This window comes from Corvus brachyrhynchos, unplaced genomic scaffold (genome assembly GCF_000691975.1).
Source record: "Corvus brachyrhynchos isolate BGI_N302 unplaced genomic scaffold, ASM69197v1 scaffold17, whole genome shotgun sequence".
Lineage (NCBI taxonomy): Eukaryota > Metazoa > Chordata > Aves > Passeriformes > Corvidae > Corvus > Corvus brachyrhynchos.
In genome coordinates, this window is record NW_008240046.1 from 14,425,113 (window position 1) to 14,442,509 (window position 17,397).

A 17,397-nucleotide genomic window follows, 5' to 3' on the forward strand; every position below is an offset into this window, starting at 1 on the left:
AAATTAAAAGATAACAGCTGGCTTAAGAGACAACAGAACGGTGATTATCTGGCTTTGTGCTTATAATACTAAAGATTTCAAGGCTTGAACAGAAATAATTCTAACCAAGACATCTAGCTGCAGATGGTTGGAAGTTGAATGTAAAGCATAAACTTCAAAATAAAAATAGTTGACCATTGGATCAAAGCACTGAAAAATTAGATTCTCTGACTCTTCTTGTACTTGAAGCAAGACTGGATACCCCTCTGGAAAATACATCTGGGCACACACATTACGCTTTTGTGAAAAACTAGCTATTATGTTAAGATCTGTGGCATGAAAGTACCATCTAATAAAACAGTTAGACTACCTGGCCATTAAATATGAGAGGTTAAATATGAGCAATCTATTAACTTGATTTCACTGCCACCCACCCCATTCATTCTCATGCCATAGGTTATGGTCCTGACCTTGCTACTTCCACAGTAAGATCAGAGTTGAGCATGAATGTGAATGTGACCTCTGCCTGCAAAATAATCACATGGAATAAAGCCGAGTCATCAGCAGAGACAAAACTAATTTCCATATTGTACTTTCCAATCCTCTGTATCCACCCAGATTCCACAGAAAGAGTAGTACAAACAAAACACAACAACTTTTTTTTTGTTTGAATTTCTTAATACACAATATTTTTCTACTATATGGTCAGATCTAAGTATAACATATTATAGATCTGTTTATACATATAAATAAATGGGCAGAAGATTGCTTTGGATAGGCAAATAAAATGCTGATTCCACTGGATGTTGTTGTTTAATAATTTCTGATTTCCAATTTTGCAATGTCTTCATCTGTTAATGCATCTTTAACAGAGCAACAAAACAGAGTTCTAAAAGAAATGAGCTGCAATAACATTGTATAAATCTCCTGCACCATCACCTTTTCTGTGTACGTATATTGAGAAGAACATAGAGAAAGCATCTGTCAATAGCTGTAAGCCAATCTTAAAAAAAAATTCCACAGTTTTTACTAGCTGTGGTAATCAGACACTCCAAGAAAAATATAAACCAATATTTAATAATAGATGCTGACCATAATTTAACTAATAAATAACTTGCTGTATTCAAAAATGTAATTTGAATGACTACCATGTAATGGAAATAGATACCTTATCTTTCATTTTGCCAATCCAGCTTGTTATCACAATGTCAAAGGGTAGGTTTGTGTGCCAGTTTGGACAAATCTGGAGGAAAAATATCCTCTGATAGAAGGCAGGTTACAACCATCCCTCCCCAACCAGGTTCAAGAAAAAAAAAGAAATTTTCCTCGGAGGAAAGTGAAAGAGATAAAAACTATTTAACAAACACACAGGAAAAAGATAATAATGCTAAATAATAAAACCTCTCGCTGTGGAGAGAAACCTGGGAAGATTTCAGAGTCCTTCTGTAGGTGTGGTCTCTCTCCTCCTCCTCGGAGCTGGGTCATGGTGGGCCCACCTCCAGGGCTTTGGTGGGAAATTCTCCTGGTGTGTTCTGATGCTGAAACAGTCCAGACGAGAAGGGAAAAACCAAAGTCCCAGGAAAACAAAGTTCAACTCTCCGTTGAGAAAAGGAGCCAAAAGCTGGCTGAAAACCAAGCAGGGTGCTTCCTCCACTAGTGTTTTTATGTCTTTCACTTTCCTCCGAGGAAAATTTCCTTTCTCCCAAACCTGGTGGGGGAGGGGTGCTTGTAACCCCACTTCTCTTGGAGGACATTTTCCTCCCAATTTGTCCAAACCAGCTCAAATAATTAGTGGTGCCCTATGTGAGGCTCAAACCCACGACCCTGAGATTGACAGTCTCATACTCTACCAACTGAGCTAGCCAGGCCAGCCAGGGGACAGCCACCCCAGAGCCATGTGGCCCTGTTCCATCCACGGCCCTGCTCCATGTGGGCCAGTTCCTGCAGCCCTGCTCCGTGCAGGTGGCCCCGCAGTGTGGCTCAGCCAGGCCAGCCCTCACCTAGTGCAGCCGAAATTCATCTGAGGCTGCTGCCCGGCAAGGATCACATGACCAACAGCGATAAGCAAATTCCAGCTGCAGGGCCTGGGTGAGATTAACCCTTTTAGTGTTGCAAGTTTCCTCCAGAACAGATGAAGTCTGCAGACGTCAATCCTCTCCCAGGTCAGAGGAAAGGGAAAGGTGAAGGCACATGAAGAAAACACCATGAAGACACCAAAGTCAGAGAAGAAGGAAGAGCTGAAACCTTGAGAGAGGAGAAAGAGGAGATGCTTCAAACCTAGAAGCTGAAATTCTCTTGTAAAGCTATGGTGATGGAGTATGATACGTCAGAGTACCCGTTGTAATTTCATGAAAGCATGGGGGGGTGGAGCATTCAAACTGCAATTGTGAGCAAAAGTCCCTGTGCTGAAACAAGCAAACGTTGAAGTAGCTATGATCTGGTGAGAAGCTTAAACAGAGAGAGATGAAAGTGATGAAGAGCCTTGCTCTCAGAGAAGACCTCTGTTCCTAGAGATGAAGGTGCTCCCAGAGATGGATGAAGAGAACCTTTTGCTTCTGAACAGCTCATCCTTAAAATGGTACCCCAGTAGCTCAAGATTGAACCCCCAAAAGCAGTTGTGGGGAAAGCTGTAAGTCGAAGGAAGAGATTTTCACATGCGAGCAGAGAACCAACCTGGGAGGCTGTCTCACTGTGACATTGAAGCCATGAGAGAACTGTTTCTTTTAGAGATGTCTCCATAGCATGAACAAGAGAGACTCCTCTCCCTAAGTGAACTGAAAAAGAGATTATTATAGAGGTGGTAAATGGACTGAAAATCTCAAGGGTTGTCTTTTTACATTGTCAGTGGAAGAAAGGAGAAAGGTGGGGGTAAGAGAAGTGTTCTGAAGGTTTAGTCTGACTCTTTTTTCTTTCTTTTAGTTCTGTTAATAAACTTCTTTATATTCTTTTAAGTTTTGTGCCTGCTTTGATTTCTCCTAATTCTTATCTCACAGAAGCAAAATAAGTAAGTAATGGATATTTCAAACCAAACCACTACACTTAATTGGTGTTTCCGCCCCATTTATGAACTGAACCCGCTACAGTTTGTCTGGATGCCAGAGAGGATATAGGTATTGCTAAGATTTGTCTGACTTTATTGACACTTCTCTACTCTGCTGTTGGAGGCAATAATGCTACTAGAAGTGTCACTAGAAGAAGATCAAAAGTGACAGTAAGAAGCAGAAAACTCAAAGTTACTGGGAGCAACTGTTACCATGCAGCAGGGGTTTGGAATATTTGACACAGAAAAAGAAACTAAGGAGAAAAGGGAAAAAAAATCAAGAATAACTTCTTAAGGGAGGTACTCTTCAGTTTTGTGTGAATGGCTTTAAATTAGCTCTCTTGACAGCAAAGAAAGCTTTAAAAAGAGTCTCCCTGAAAGCCAGATTCAAGGGGTAGATAAGAAATTTCATCATGATCATAGAAGAGAGAAGCTTTAGAATGACAATATATGAGTTTGTTGTTGACAACCTAAAAGGAAGAGTCCAGGATCTCTTCATAGACAGCAAAGTGAAGTGGTTTAAAACATGAGTATTCCAAGTTGCACTTTTCTGAAGAGGGATTATTACATGTTCTGAAGCCACAGAACAAGAGCAGCATGAATAACCAATACCGAAGTGACACAGAATGGCTTACAGGAGTTGAATACAAACCACATGTACAGGCCTGGGCCTGTAAATAACACCAACAAAAGTCCTATTTGCCACCAAAAAAATTAGATTGTATAACCACTTGCAATAATTCTAGCCAGTTAAGTAATAAGATACATGTCTTGCATCAAACACTAGTAGTTTACCACCCATGAAGTACATGATGAAGTAGATGAAACCGCTGATGATAAAGAATCAGCTGTCTGAAAAAGTAAGGTCAGCTAACAACAACAACAACAAAATATTAAACCTGACTCAGCTACCTGGAAAGTCTTAATGTATGAATGAAGGTTCTCAAGGAAGTCACTACAGATGAATGAAAAACTCTGTCCTGAACAAAAAACAATGCACAGCTGTTGCAGCTCAAAAAAAGTTATTTCCATGTTTATTCCTCCTATAAGATTTTTTCTTTCAGCAAGTGTTTGTTAGACAATATGATCAGCTCTTGACTTCCAGGATTCCTGACCTATGTTTGAGTTATTGCTTTGGTAGTAATTCCATTAAAACTAAATTCAGATCTCACCTGTGCATGTCATACACATGGCTACATACTATCCATAAATAACATGTTATTGCTGTATTCGGTATTAGCAAGGATAACCTTGAAGCACATCTGCAAAAAGACTTAGTTAAGATAGACAAGAACAGCTTCAACCCCATTCTCTTTCTGCCTGTTATTTTACGGTTGTCCTTCCTATATTTGTTTAATTTTACTTAGTGCTTCCTGGATAGTGGAGTTCTTGTTTCTATCCAGTGTGTAGTACAATCATTGACCACTCAAGTGGAAGAGGTTCTTTGTCAGGGAAGAATTTTGAAAAAGGGGAAAGAGTTTAGGGTTTATCTCCTTCAGTAAGAAAGGGCAGAATTTACTTGAAATGCTTCATATAACAGGATTCAAAACCCCCAAAAGGAGACATCTTAACCTCTGCTTCAAGAGAACATGGTACTAACTCAAAGGAAAACTAATACAACTTTTTTAAAGAGAAGAATAACAGAAAATACTTACTTTGTTCAAAACACTTAAAGTTCAGACATCACAGGAGCAGCTTTGTTTAAAACAACTTATTTGCTCATCTTTAATTTTGTGCTATTACAATTTGCTCATCAGAAAATACCAAAGTGCATTCCAACCTAAAGTCAAGTGTCAAAGTTTTATACAGATTTCTACAAGAAATTACTTCAAATTATTTCTTCATGTGACATGTCAGTAAATGTTAAATATGCATGTTATCTGAAAAATACAACAAAAAAAACCAACACTCAAAAATGAAAGCAATAAAAATTCCAACTCCTGAAGAACTTTGAGTACTATAAAGTAATCTTGAGATGAATTGAATTATTCTTGTTCTACATGATAGATAATTTAACATATGCATTAAAAGTGATAATGATCAGAAATGTGATTCCACAAAATTGACATTTATGAATGTGTGGTTTCTGAGTGATAAGAAGAAACTTTGCATTTGCTGAAGAAATTAATATTTGAACTCCAGTTTTAAATCCATATAAGGTATAATGATATTTAAAAAATAATAATGTTCAGGAATTTATGCAGTTCCTACTTTGTACAAAAAAGAACATCATTATCTGGTGTTATAGATGGAATAGTTAAGATAAAGTCCTGCAAAATTCATTATGCAAAGTCCATTGCTGCGCCGGCTCTGGTGAATTGTTTAACTGCAATTATTATTACTGTGCAGTTGTTGGCAAAAACAGTGAAAATAAAGTCCAGCTTTGATGTAGTATGATTTGTGTTAATATAAAGGGTTTCTCTTTTCTGATTTCCCACAGACAAAAAGGTGAAGAGTTGAATAGACATACAGTATGGATAGATACTGAATTAAAAATGACCGGTTCCTTGCATATGGGAGAGGAAGCGTGCTTCTCCTCTGTTGTCTCCCTATCCACCTATGCCTGTCCACCAACATCAGAAAAAAAGTGGGATTTTATTCAGATAGGAATAAAACTGGTATTTATTGTGGAAACCTACTACAGGATTGTCTGTCTTAGAAAGTGAGTAATTAAAAAAGTGCCATTTATGTGTCATATAATAGTAAAAAGTACCAGACAAATGAAAACTAACAATTAAAACATTGAGCACATCTGCAGGTTGAATGTGGCTGGAAATGTCCACAGAAGAGTCAAGCAAACAAATACTAAAGTGGAAGAAAATGTATTGGACGATAATAACTACCCCATTATTTGATAAAGTCAACAGTAACAACTCATATTCTCATTAAGACTTACCTATGATGTAACACTAATGTTCTACCTCCTTGGTCCTGGGTAGTTACAGGTGGAAGAGAAGTAGAAACAACAAATGTAGCCAAACATACTAGTTTGACTGCTGGATCACCTAATAAATAATTATTTGCATACTTTGGCTATATATTGTTAAGAATAATTTCTTTTTGCAGACAAATATGCACACTTAGCAAGTACAAAAGATGCACACTAAGGCAGGTATTTTAGCTACTGCCAACTGAACAGAACAGTGAACTTGAAAAGCCAACTGTCTTCTGAAAGGGTCATTTCTAGAGATTTTGAAAAGTGGATAGCAGAAGATTTTTGAGAAGAAAAAGAATTTTTAGAAATAGTGCAAGCAAACAAGAACATGTTTTAGAAGTAGATTCAAAGCCTTCAAAAAGATTTTTTGTGTAAGGACTTAGGGATCTTGACAAACATATAAGCAGAAATAGAATATAGATATGGTTACTTTGTTTTCATATTCATAAAGTACATCTTTGTTACTGGAAGCTAAGCAGCAGCCTTCCATCAAATAGAGATTATTACCACAGTTTATGAAAAGCATTTTTTCCCCTTTTAATAACACTTTCAATAGAGAAGCATGCTTTCTAATTATGGTGCTTCAGGTCACAGCCTTATTTCTTCTTCTTTCTGAGCTATAGTTTCAGTTTTGTTCTCCCAGCAAAAGATTTGTGGTCATATGATAAACTGCAAGGAAAAGATAGCAAAAGCAGGGAATCTATCATAGTACGGAAATAATGGCACTGTCCGTAAGATATTAAAAATTTCTCAAATTAACTATTCACACATTATACGAGATTTTAATTATTCAAATACATGACGAATTGCAGAAAGCACTATATTAATAAGACACTAAGTGAAATAGGGACTGCCATTTTGCCAGAACTGTTTGTGGCTTTTTTTGTAGATGCACACCAATAAAATAAAAAATTGAGTAAGAAAATACTTTTTGATAGTGGTGAAATTGAAACGCAAGATACGCTATCTGAGAAAAAAAAAAATAGTGCAGCCACTCCTCACAGTCTGAATTGGAATGATGTTGAAGTCTGGTTTAAGTTTTGTTTAGTAAGTTGCTTTACTTAAATGATGTTATAAAGATCTTTATTTACTCTACAAAGTAATCATCATGGATCATTATCAACCATTAAGCTAATTCACTTAGTCTCATTCACTTAGTTGAGACAGTTAAAAAACATTTTTAAACGATATACCCATTTCTTGGTCAATATTCTGCCATAAATTACACAATGTGAATCTGATTAAAAGTGCTGAATTAGAAGTCCAATGCTAAGAACAGTCATGGAATTTTCACTCATTAGAAAAAGAGGAACTAAATTAGAAATATATGCTTATTTCACCAATTCCTTTTTTTCCAGAAAATGCCTACTAGCTATTCATGCAGCTTGGGAATCAGAACCCATTGAAGTGTATAAGGCTTGCCTTTGAAATTTGGTATGGAATAGGAGAAAAATCTCCTTTTATCTTGAAATACATATTCCTACTGAGAAATACAAAGGATGGAGGACAAAGAGAAGAGCAGGTTGATAGCTCTGAGAACAGACCTTCCTCCTGTTCCCTCCATTAAACAGAGGTTTGACCATCCTAGACTAGACTCAAGAAACTTTATCATAACTAATAGTATGTGAGAAGTTATTAGTTTAAGAATACATTTAATGTAAACCTTCAATGGAAATTTTTACATAGTTTGTTCAAAAAATGTAATTTTTTTCTTTTTTAGTGAAAATGTATAATGGTATAGATGTCTACACTTTCTTTGAGTTTTATGGGAAATTCACCTTACAATCCTAGAATATATATATATATATATTCTTGTATACATTTGAAATTTATTTGGTTTCACCCTGCTCCAGAAAAGATAATCTAAAAGAAACACAAGTTCTAATCAAAAAAGTATCAGGTTTACCTTGCCTGGGAGTGCAAAGTGTGCAGTAAGCTTAAAATAAAGAAGTAGGAATAAAATAAGTCTTAAAGATTATGTTTCTAGAAGGCAACTTAACTTTTAAAAATTCCTTGGATATTTTCTCTGGCCTACATGCAATGCTTTTCTTTTTTTTTAGTTCTTGTATGTTAGTAATAAGAGCACTGGACTAATATAACTTCTTTGAATTGAGGAAACAATATTGCACTTTGTTATTTCTAGACTTACTGTCAGAATAAGGCTGCTAGTACATCACAAGCATTAATGCAACCAAAAATTCAATTACAAATACAGGTAATGAAAAAGCAACAAAAATAAGAAAAAGAGTGGTATGGATGGGAATGAACATTTTACTCAAACCCAGTCTTGAAAACAAAAGGCAAACATAAGAGAAGCACATAGAGTTTGAGAGCAGAAGGCACTTTCCTGATTATGCCCAGGCTACAAAAATCACAATTCCTTTTATACACTACTCAGTATTGCAAGCAGTAATGAAAAGATAAAGAGGATCATGATAGAAGAAAATCTGTAATTCTGATCTGAAGGTCAAACTTTTTAAAATTGTTATTGAAAAGAGTATTCCAATTTTACTGTTAACATCTATTTCAATAGATAAGGCACATAAATATTGCAAATAGTTTTCAGTGTTTACTTACTTGAAGCATAGAATGGTTTGGGCAAGAAGGGACCTTAAAGATGATCTAGCTCCAATCCCCAAGTACTGTAGACTAATAATTTTGCTTTCAAGGAATTTTCAAGAAACTTTTATAGTTATAATTCCATCAAATGGACAGTCTAGTCCATAAAAAAAAAAAATCCTGATTACAGAAATTAATATAATATTATTGCAGAAAGATTTTTTTTCTACATTTTACATTTGGTCCTAAAATTTATGGTGTTGTAAATTTAAAATACTCTACCTTTCTTCAAGGATAGTTGAGTCTTTGTTGTAAAGTTTCTAATAAAATATCAAACATAAAAGAGGCCAATATCCACACTTTTCTAGCTCCGTTGCATCACTTCTTTATGAAAAATGCAAGTTTTCTTGGATCTTATTCATCTTTTGAGCTACTGCTCTTAAACCAGTGCTTCTCAACCATTTTTCTAGTCAGATCAACTGCACATTTTCAAAGTCTGCTGGATGCAGTCCCTCTCAATGAAAGAGCGTCACTGGATAGAGGAAGGTGCCTGCCTTAATAAAGAAAACTGAGAACTATGTTTACACCCGGGTCAGGACATCAGGTATGACTGTGAATGGAAAAAATTGTAAACAGAAAAGTAATATGGAATAGCCCTGTAGATGTCTGGAACATTTTTGTGGCAAAGGGAGGTTCATTGCATTTTGCCTATTCTTTCTTTTATCCATCTCTTTTATTTATTTTTCACTGATACAGAGAAGCTTCTAAAGTAAGATGACTTAAGATTGTATTTGTTTCAACATACTTGATTTTTTTTTTATTGTAACAAAATTTAGCTAAATTTATTTTTAAAATTAAATTTTATATTAAAAATTATTTTTAATTTAAAGTATTTAATTAAAAATATTTCAGAGGAATATTTAACTGAACTTTCACATGAAGATCCCATAGTGGAGCTTCTTCCAGACCTTATTAGTCCCCAAAAAGCATGTTTCCATTTACATAGATAAAATCATATTTCAATTCTATACCACTATTTCTCATCTCATCCCCAATATAAATAAAAAATTACTACCTTTCTTGTAGAAACTCTTTATTTATCAGAAAACTATTTTTTGCAACCCTTTCATCTTGTCTTATGTGAAGTAAGATTTTCTTTCATGTCCTTCTCTTAAGACATACTTTCTGACCTCTAATCTTTCATTGTGAACACAGGAAGTGCTCCATAAATACTAAGTACTCCTACTCAACAGACAAAATTTTTTTTTAACTTATAGTGAATATTTAGTAACTGGAGGACGCCTTTACGTCAAGGGAATGTCATGCTATTCAGAGAAATTCTGGTTTACTGAAAACATCCAAATATCACCATGATTTTCACCAAGCACCACATACAATTAAACTCTCATTACTACCCTTGAATACAGAAGATTCTTTTCTTATCTCATTTTATTTTTATTGCTTTAGATAAGTTTACTTACTAAAACTATGCCACAATTTTCAGCTGTGGGAGTTGACTTAATAATTTGATCATTCTTTAAAAAAAGAAAAGAAAAAGCATTATATGATCCCACAGCTTCTTAATTATGGTTGTGCTATTATATTTTTAGAAGAAGGAAAGTTAGCAAATTGTTTTGATATGACACTTTGTTAAATATATGTATTTAAAAATAGAACCTGGGTTGACTGACTTCAATTAAGTCTCCACAGGGATAGAGAGAAAATAATACAGAAAATGCTACTTTCTTTATGTCCAAGATCATATAAAGCCTTTATGCAGGCAAAATGCCTGTGGCTCCTACAGAGCATCTTGCAGAACCAGGACTTAAATTAATGACTGAGACTCAGAGTTCAAAACAATGAGCAATTGCTTTTATCGTACTTCTAGTACTATAAGATGGAAGAGAAAAATACGTAAAAAAATGAAAATGACTTTTTAAACAATGTACTGTCCTGAAATACAATAGATCAGAGTAGCAAGGGAGCTGTGGAAAGAACAGCAGGGTGATAGGAGCTCACTGAGTTTTCCCTATTACTATCAAAAGGAAATCCTCAGATTCCCATTGAGTGGAGGGTGAATGTAGAGAGAATGCTTCCTGTGAACATATATTCACAAGGAACTCTAGACTTCACACAAGCTCTGATAAAATACTCTTTATCCACCACTCTGCAAACAAAACCTACTACTAACATACTTCAGAATCAAGTTGCTATTCTTAGCAGTTTAAAACTTTTTTCTATTTTCATGAGTTTTTAACATTTATATACGTATTATTCAGCATATTAAGAATGAATCCTAACCCAACATCACTGTTAACACTGGTGAAATTAGGTAGTGATATGCCTGAACTGTAAATTTCAAGGGCAAATATGATGCCTGAACTGTAAATTTCAAGGACAAATATGATTTTCCTTATTCCATGATCTCTTGTTTAGAGTTAATTGAAGCAGCAGGGGATCACATTAAGGTTACGCATATAAGCATGACTCCATTTCTGCCACTCACTGTGCCCAGAAGAGTCACATACAAATTCTGCTCTGCACATTTCTAGTAGCGTGTTTGGACATACAGATAATGACCCTAGAAATTTAGAACTATTGTAATGGAGTAGGGAAGACATTGGCTGCTATATGAGATATATATATATATATATATATGCTATATGCTAATGAGATCACTGACACTCATCAAAAAGAATCTATGATATTTTGTGCTGGACAGCGAACAGCAAATCAATTTTCAGTTGTACTTTGGCAGCTGTGACCAGATTATAAAATTAGTAGGTTAATTTGCAGCTTGATTTGTTGTCTGACAACCTTGTTTGTAAGTTTAATATCTTGGTCACTTCAGAATGCATTGGGCTGGAACAGGCTGTAACTTCATTTACGAGCCACTGGCATAGATACATTTTTCCTTAGCATAAATGATTTCAACATACTACGTTTTTTTATTTTTAGGCCAAGAGCTTCAAAACACTAATTTGCAATATAATTTGGCTGAATGAAATCCACACTTGTAAACACTTTTGTTCTGCCTTTGACTGATACTCATTCAGATAAATATTTCAGATATTTTGGGGTTTTTAGTTTCTGCATAGCAATTTTGTTGGCACTCTTCCAAATGTAAATCACAAACCATGCGGAACTTTTGAAACTCAGTCTTCACATCACCAAGTCTCAAAATGTACTTTATATCCAACCACTGATATGGGCATTCTAATATTCTCTAAATGGCATAGTGGGCTTCTACTTGGCTTTGGAAGGGAATGCTCAGCTGCTGTGCTTTGGACAAACTTTTGGGATTGTTTCTGCTTTACTACAAATACGAAAAGAAGGTGTGGAATCTTCCAAATATATTTGACTCAGGCTGCCATGGTTATCATCTAAATTCACTTGTAAATACTCCTCACAGCATAGTGCTTCTTTCTTTATTGTTTTTTTTTTTTTTGATTTATGCATACTTGAGGGAAACGAATGAATAATATATATCTATACAAAAATACTTGTCATTTATGTTCCAATATGCAAGCTAGAAATCTACAAAAGATAGGTGAAAGTAGTGAACAAGAAGGTAATTGTTTTAAGATGATAATTAACACACATGCAATGACTCTGAATGTTCTCATGATTCAACAGTTTGGCTTTAATGTTTTAACATTAATTATAACATTTAACATTAATTTTAACATTAACAAAGAATGAACACTTAAATATTTTATTCTACGCTACCTGTTCAATAGTATGAATATTAACAACATTCTCTCTATTCTATGCTACATACATAAAAAATAATAATTACACTGAATTTATCACTATTCTCCAAATCACTTCTCACAGAATATGCATTCCTTGATCCATTTCTGTTATGGACACAATTTCACAGTTGTGAAATCAAGAAAGAAAATACTGTCAATAGACACCAGGACCAACAAGAATATCCTCAGGGATTCACAAATTACTTTGGGAGATTAGTTATGCATAAATGTGGACAAGGTACAATGGAAAATTTAGGTAAAACCCTGTTTACATAAACTGGTGATTTCTCTGCTTCAGATTGAAATTCTTTCTCCCTTTTGAAATGACATCATACCAGGCAGAATAAATAAAACTCTCTTCAGAAGACTTATATGAATATGTTGCAGCTGATACTGTTTCATGTTCTCTTTTCTTTTCTTTAATAGTAGCCCTTTCTGAAGTTTGAGGGTAAGGACATCTCTGCATTTGAAGAGGGGGTATGCTAATATAGACTTCAACTTCTTTCAGTTATCGAAGCATGAAAAATACTACCGAAAGTATTGTGAAAGTAATCAAGTGCTTAATAAGGCAAAATTCCAACCAAAAATTATTATGCTTTTGCTGACCAGTTTTAAAACTTGAAAAAGTAGAATTTTGAAATTCATAATTACTTTTTAACCTTCCTGTGTTGGAACTATCCCTATTGTAAAGTCATTCTCCACACTGGATGAAAGTCCTCATTTCCAAACATGAAGAAGAATAGGTCAGACTTAAAGTATAATTGTCATGTAGAACTCTATGTAAAAGAACTTAGCAACACTGCTTTTCATCCTCAGCCTAATATTCTGCAGTCTAGTTAGCAACAATATTTTGTGGTCTACTTCAGAGCTATGAATGCAAAACAGTCACACATCTTTAAAGGAGGATTTGACTATTTAAATTCATAGTCTCTATGCGCAGTAGTTAAATGCCAGTATTGGTTGCTTCTAGTACCACAATCCAGGTGGCAAAATGAAGCTGTTTACACTCTATCTGCAGAATTAACAGTGAAACCATTTTAAGAAGCAGAAATGCCCATGTTAGGGATGCTTTATCTCATTTTTAGCTGGAATTGAAAATTCCCAGCGAAGCAGTTGCTGGCATGATGAGATTTCAAGGCAGTAGATACGGTGTTGAAAAAGACTGGGCCAAGGTGACACTAAGATGAACGCAAATCACAGAAATTAGTTACTAGAACCTCAGGGAGATGATAAATTATTTGTTTTCCTACAGTTAATAAAACTATGGTCAGTTTCTACCGCAGTTCATTAAAGACTTATTTTCTTCATTTGTGGGTGACCTTCACATAATCTTGGCCATGTTAAGGTAAGGATGTATTTCCCTCATGTCTTACTACCCATTACTCTTCCACAACTAAATTCTTCTACTACAAGCGAAAAAAAAAATTGAGTGTAATTCTGAAATATGTGCATTTTATTTGCCTATCTGCCTTTTATTTATGCACTGTAAAACATGTTCCCTACCGTTATTTTGTAGCATTAAGCTTTTGCAAATGCATATACAGATGAGGTTGGTTTGAACCTTACCACTAACATCCTGGTCTGTTTCCAGATTTTGCAGCTAAAATGCTTAAATAAAGTTTAGATCGAGACCATTATCAAAATGTGTTAAATCTACAAAGATCCCATGTGATGAAAATAGTAAAGAGAAGTTAATTCTCAATTTTGTCTGTTTCTGGTCTTCAAAATATCCCCCCCATATGATTTTAAATAAAAAATAAAAAAACCTCTCCTCACCTAACCCAACATCAGAGTACCGAACAAAGGTTAAAGTTCCAGTTTAGGTCTACCTCTAATGTGGGCCTAAAATGTCCACATATTAAGTTTCATATTATCTCCTGATCATCAGATGAAGAAATGCTGGAGGGTTATACAGATTTTTTTGCTGGAGAGTTATACAGATTTATTTGGTCTGTAGGAAAAAGGATAACACATGAAAATAGGTGATCTTCTTTTCTCCTGGAGTAAACAGAACTATAGAATAATCAGAGAAATAAATTGCAGTGTTGTAATGACATCCCTCAAATACTGATTAAAAAAAGCAACTCCTCAGTTGAGACTGTACTGGTTACATTTATGTGATAAAAAAAGGCATTAGATTTAGGAATTCGAACAGCAAAAATATGTAAGGACATCCTTGCTTAAGATGGAGACAAATCCTAATGCAAAGTCCCAACAAACCAAAACAAATGTAAAGATTCTATGGATTTTCTTGGGTTTATTACTTTCATCCATTCATATAGCCTTCCCGAGTTTCCTTTCTTAGTTTTACCTGATCTCACAATAGTTTCTAAAGCTTGGCTAGAATTTATACAAGTTATATAAAGTTCTAGCAGATTTAGAACCTCAGCTGGAAAGCAACATACCAAATTTCATATCATCTCTTGAAACTTAAAAAGAAGAGTTACTGGTGCCTGAAGGGGGGGTAATATCATGAACTTGTAGTATCATATCAACGTGATGAAAAAGTTTACGAATGTTAAGAGCAGCAGAATACCAAGTGCTAAATACCAAACCATGTGCTTTAAAGTTTGCTTTTTTAGGATATACAAACCCCTTGAAGATGCTTCTTTATGTACTACAGAAACAATAATTTATGAATGTGTACGTATAAGAAAGTATATTATGAATCTTTATACAAGCAAGTTTAAAGCTATGTGAATTAAAGTTATTATTTTTTTCAGAAGGAGCATGACTGGATTACCCACTCACTAACACAGGCATGCTCTGTTTGCCCAGTTAAACTTGACATAATATAAGACTTTTATTTTACAGTATCGCTGCTTTTAACCATTATTGTCCAGAAGCCAGGACATTTTACAGCAACAATACCAAACCTTACCAGATGCCCTTATGCGCCCATAACACCATTTGTACCATGAATAAAGGATGCTTTCACTTTTCTTGACTATGCTGCATTCAGTATCAATCAGCAACTTTTAGAGAAGCTATCTCACAGCATATGCAATAAAGAATGCATTTATTTATAGAGACAAATAAAGTAAATTGTACAACTGTGTCTGAAATCAGGGTCAGTGTTCAGGGGTAGAAAAGAAGATACAGTAGTGTGTGTAGTTTTTCAGCACCAAGACAATAACCACTGACAATTTGCTGCTTGGGCTTCCCAGGTTCTATTTCAGAAGTTTATGCCCACATTCAGTAAGTTCAGTGAACTGTGCAGTGCAATGACTCCCACGGCAATTAACAGGGAGTTGCCAGGAAATGTAATAGATCCATGATACCACATCATACTTTTAAAGAAGTGTAATCCAGACAGAATGCAATCTAGAAAAATGTGTGACTAGCAGTACCAATAGGGCAATATCCCAACAATATAAGATTTTCCAGGTTCTACAACATCTTCACGATGTCTAGCAGTAAAAGTTTAGATTTTTTTTAAATCATTTAAAATAGTTTTAAAATCATTTAAAAATCATCAGATCATTTTTTAAAGCACAACAGAGCGTTCCTCAATCACGGAAGGAAGTGAGATACAGGATGAGGATCTCAAAAAGAGAAAAAGATACTGACAGTTCAAGGCAAACATGCAACCTTTGTCCCTTTTGAATAATATGCAAGAAAATAATGCAATCTGTATACATGAAAAATATCTCAAGTACTGTTAAAAAGAGAGTAATGAAATATAAGTTTATTGGGTATTTATGAATTTTAAACATAGCTACAGATACCCAATTTATCTAGAATAATTACTGCGTGTCTAGAAAAAACACATTAAGAATAAACATGGATATTTACACAGACTGACATAAAAAGGGATTATTTCAGCTCATGAAACACATTAAATCCAGCGTATTATTGTAGCACTTCAAAGTGAAAACTCTCACATTATGTTATCTGTTTACATACGTGTTACAGTGTGGATACTGTAACACGCATGTATCAAACCAGGAGTCCTGTGGAAAAGAAATTTCTATGGACAGATTCTTGGTAGATGTTTCAGAGATGTTTATTTCTCCGGCCGCATGGCCGGGGCTCTGCAGAGGAACTGTTCCAGTCACGGGACCAAGGGTCCTTCTGCCCGCGCAGGGAACACAAACCAACCAATGGGAACGAGGCTGAGCAGGGACAGGGAAACCCCGTGTCTGTGCCCTCAGGGCCCCTCTCCCAACACCTCACCCGTTTTATTTTAATAAAAGGAGAATGAAAACAACTGGATAAACATAACAAGAACAGTTTCAAAACAAAACAAGCCACCCTCCTGAGTCTTTAAATGTCCAATCAGATTCTGTGGAACATCTTAGGGCTGACAGAAGGGAGACAGGACTCTCCGGGCATACTTTGTGGGGAAACTGAGGCAGGAGAGGGTTTAACTTCTTCCCTCCCCCTTTTCATCCCCCACTCGGCATTGGAAAGGGATTTTTGGGGAAACAATTGGCAAAGGTATGGTTTTGTGAGGGAAACCATGGATGAAAAAACGGATTGGGAATACACTGGGGGTAATAGGACATAGGGTAAAAGGGAAAGGTGGGATTAGGAAAGGGAGACTGTAGGAGGGGCTTACAATGGAGATATCGTCTAACATGACTACGATTTTTTGCATATATACTGCCTTTTACAGAAACACCATCAGGCCCAGTGACCTGCGATGCTTGTAACCCTTTTCTACCTCGTATAATTTTGAATTCCACGACTTCTCCATCTCCCAAGCTTGGGATGCATTTTTCAGGGTTATTCTTTTTAATAGCAGTTCTATGCACGAATATATCTTGCTGGTTGTCACACCTTGTTATAAAACCATAATTTTGCTTAACATTATACCATTTTACTATCCCTAAGGTCTTAGTTACTATGATCTTCTCCTTTTTCCGAGTGGCTGCTGTTTTCTGTCTCGCTGCGTCTTTGCTCTCTCCTTTGGTCGCTCCCGTGTTGGAATTGTCGGGGCTGCTGGTGCCTGCGCGCTCTTCCCGGGGTCGCGTTCGGGGCTGTGCGGGCCGGGCCGGGCCGGGCCGCGCCGCTCAGTTCTCCGTGCGTCGCCTCCTCTGGTCGCAGTTTCGCTGCCGATGCCGGGCGCTGCAGCCACGTCTCGGCCGGGCCCCCGAGCGATGTCCTGATATAAATGTTATATAAAG

General features: G+C 35.7%; 1 protein-coding gene and 1 non-coding gene across 2 annotated transcripts in view; both read right to left on the reverse strand.

The window, feature by feature from the left end:
• Positions 1–17,397, reverse strand: part of TENM3 (teneurin transmembrane protein 3) — a 1,268,339-nt gene that overhangs the window by 1,097,775 nt on the left and 153,167 nt on the right. The window lies entirely within an intron of this gene.
• TRNAD-GUC lies at positions 1,775–1,847 on the reverse strand. The gene has a single exon. It is a non-coding gene; the product is annotated as a tRNA-Asp (tRNA).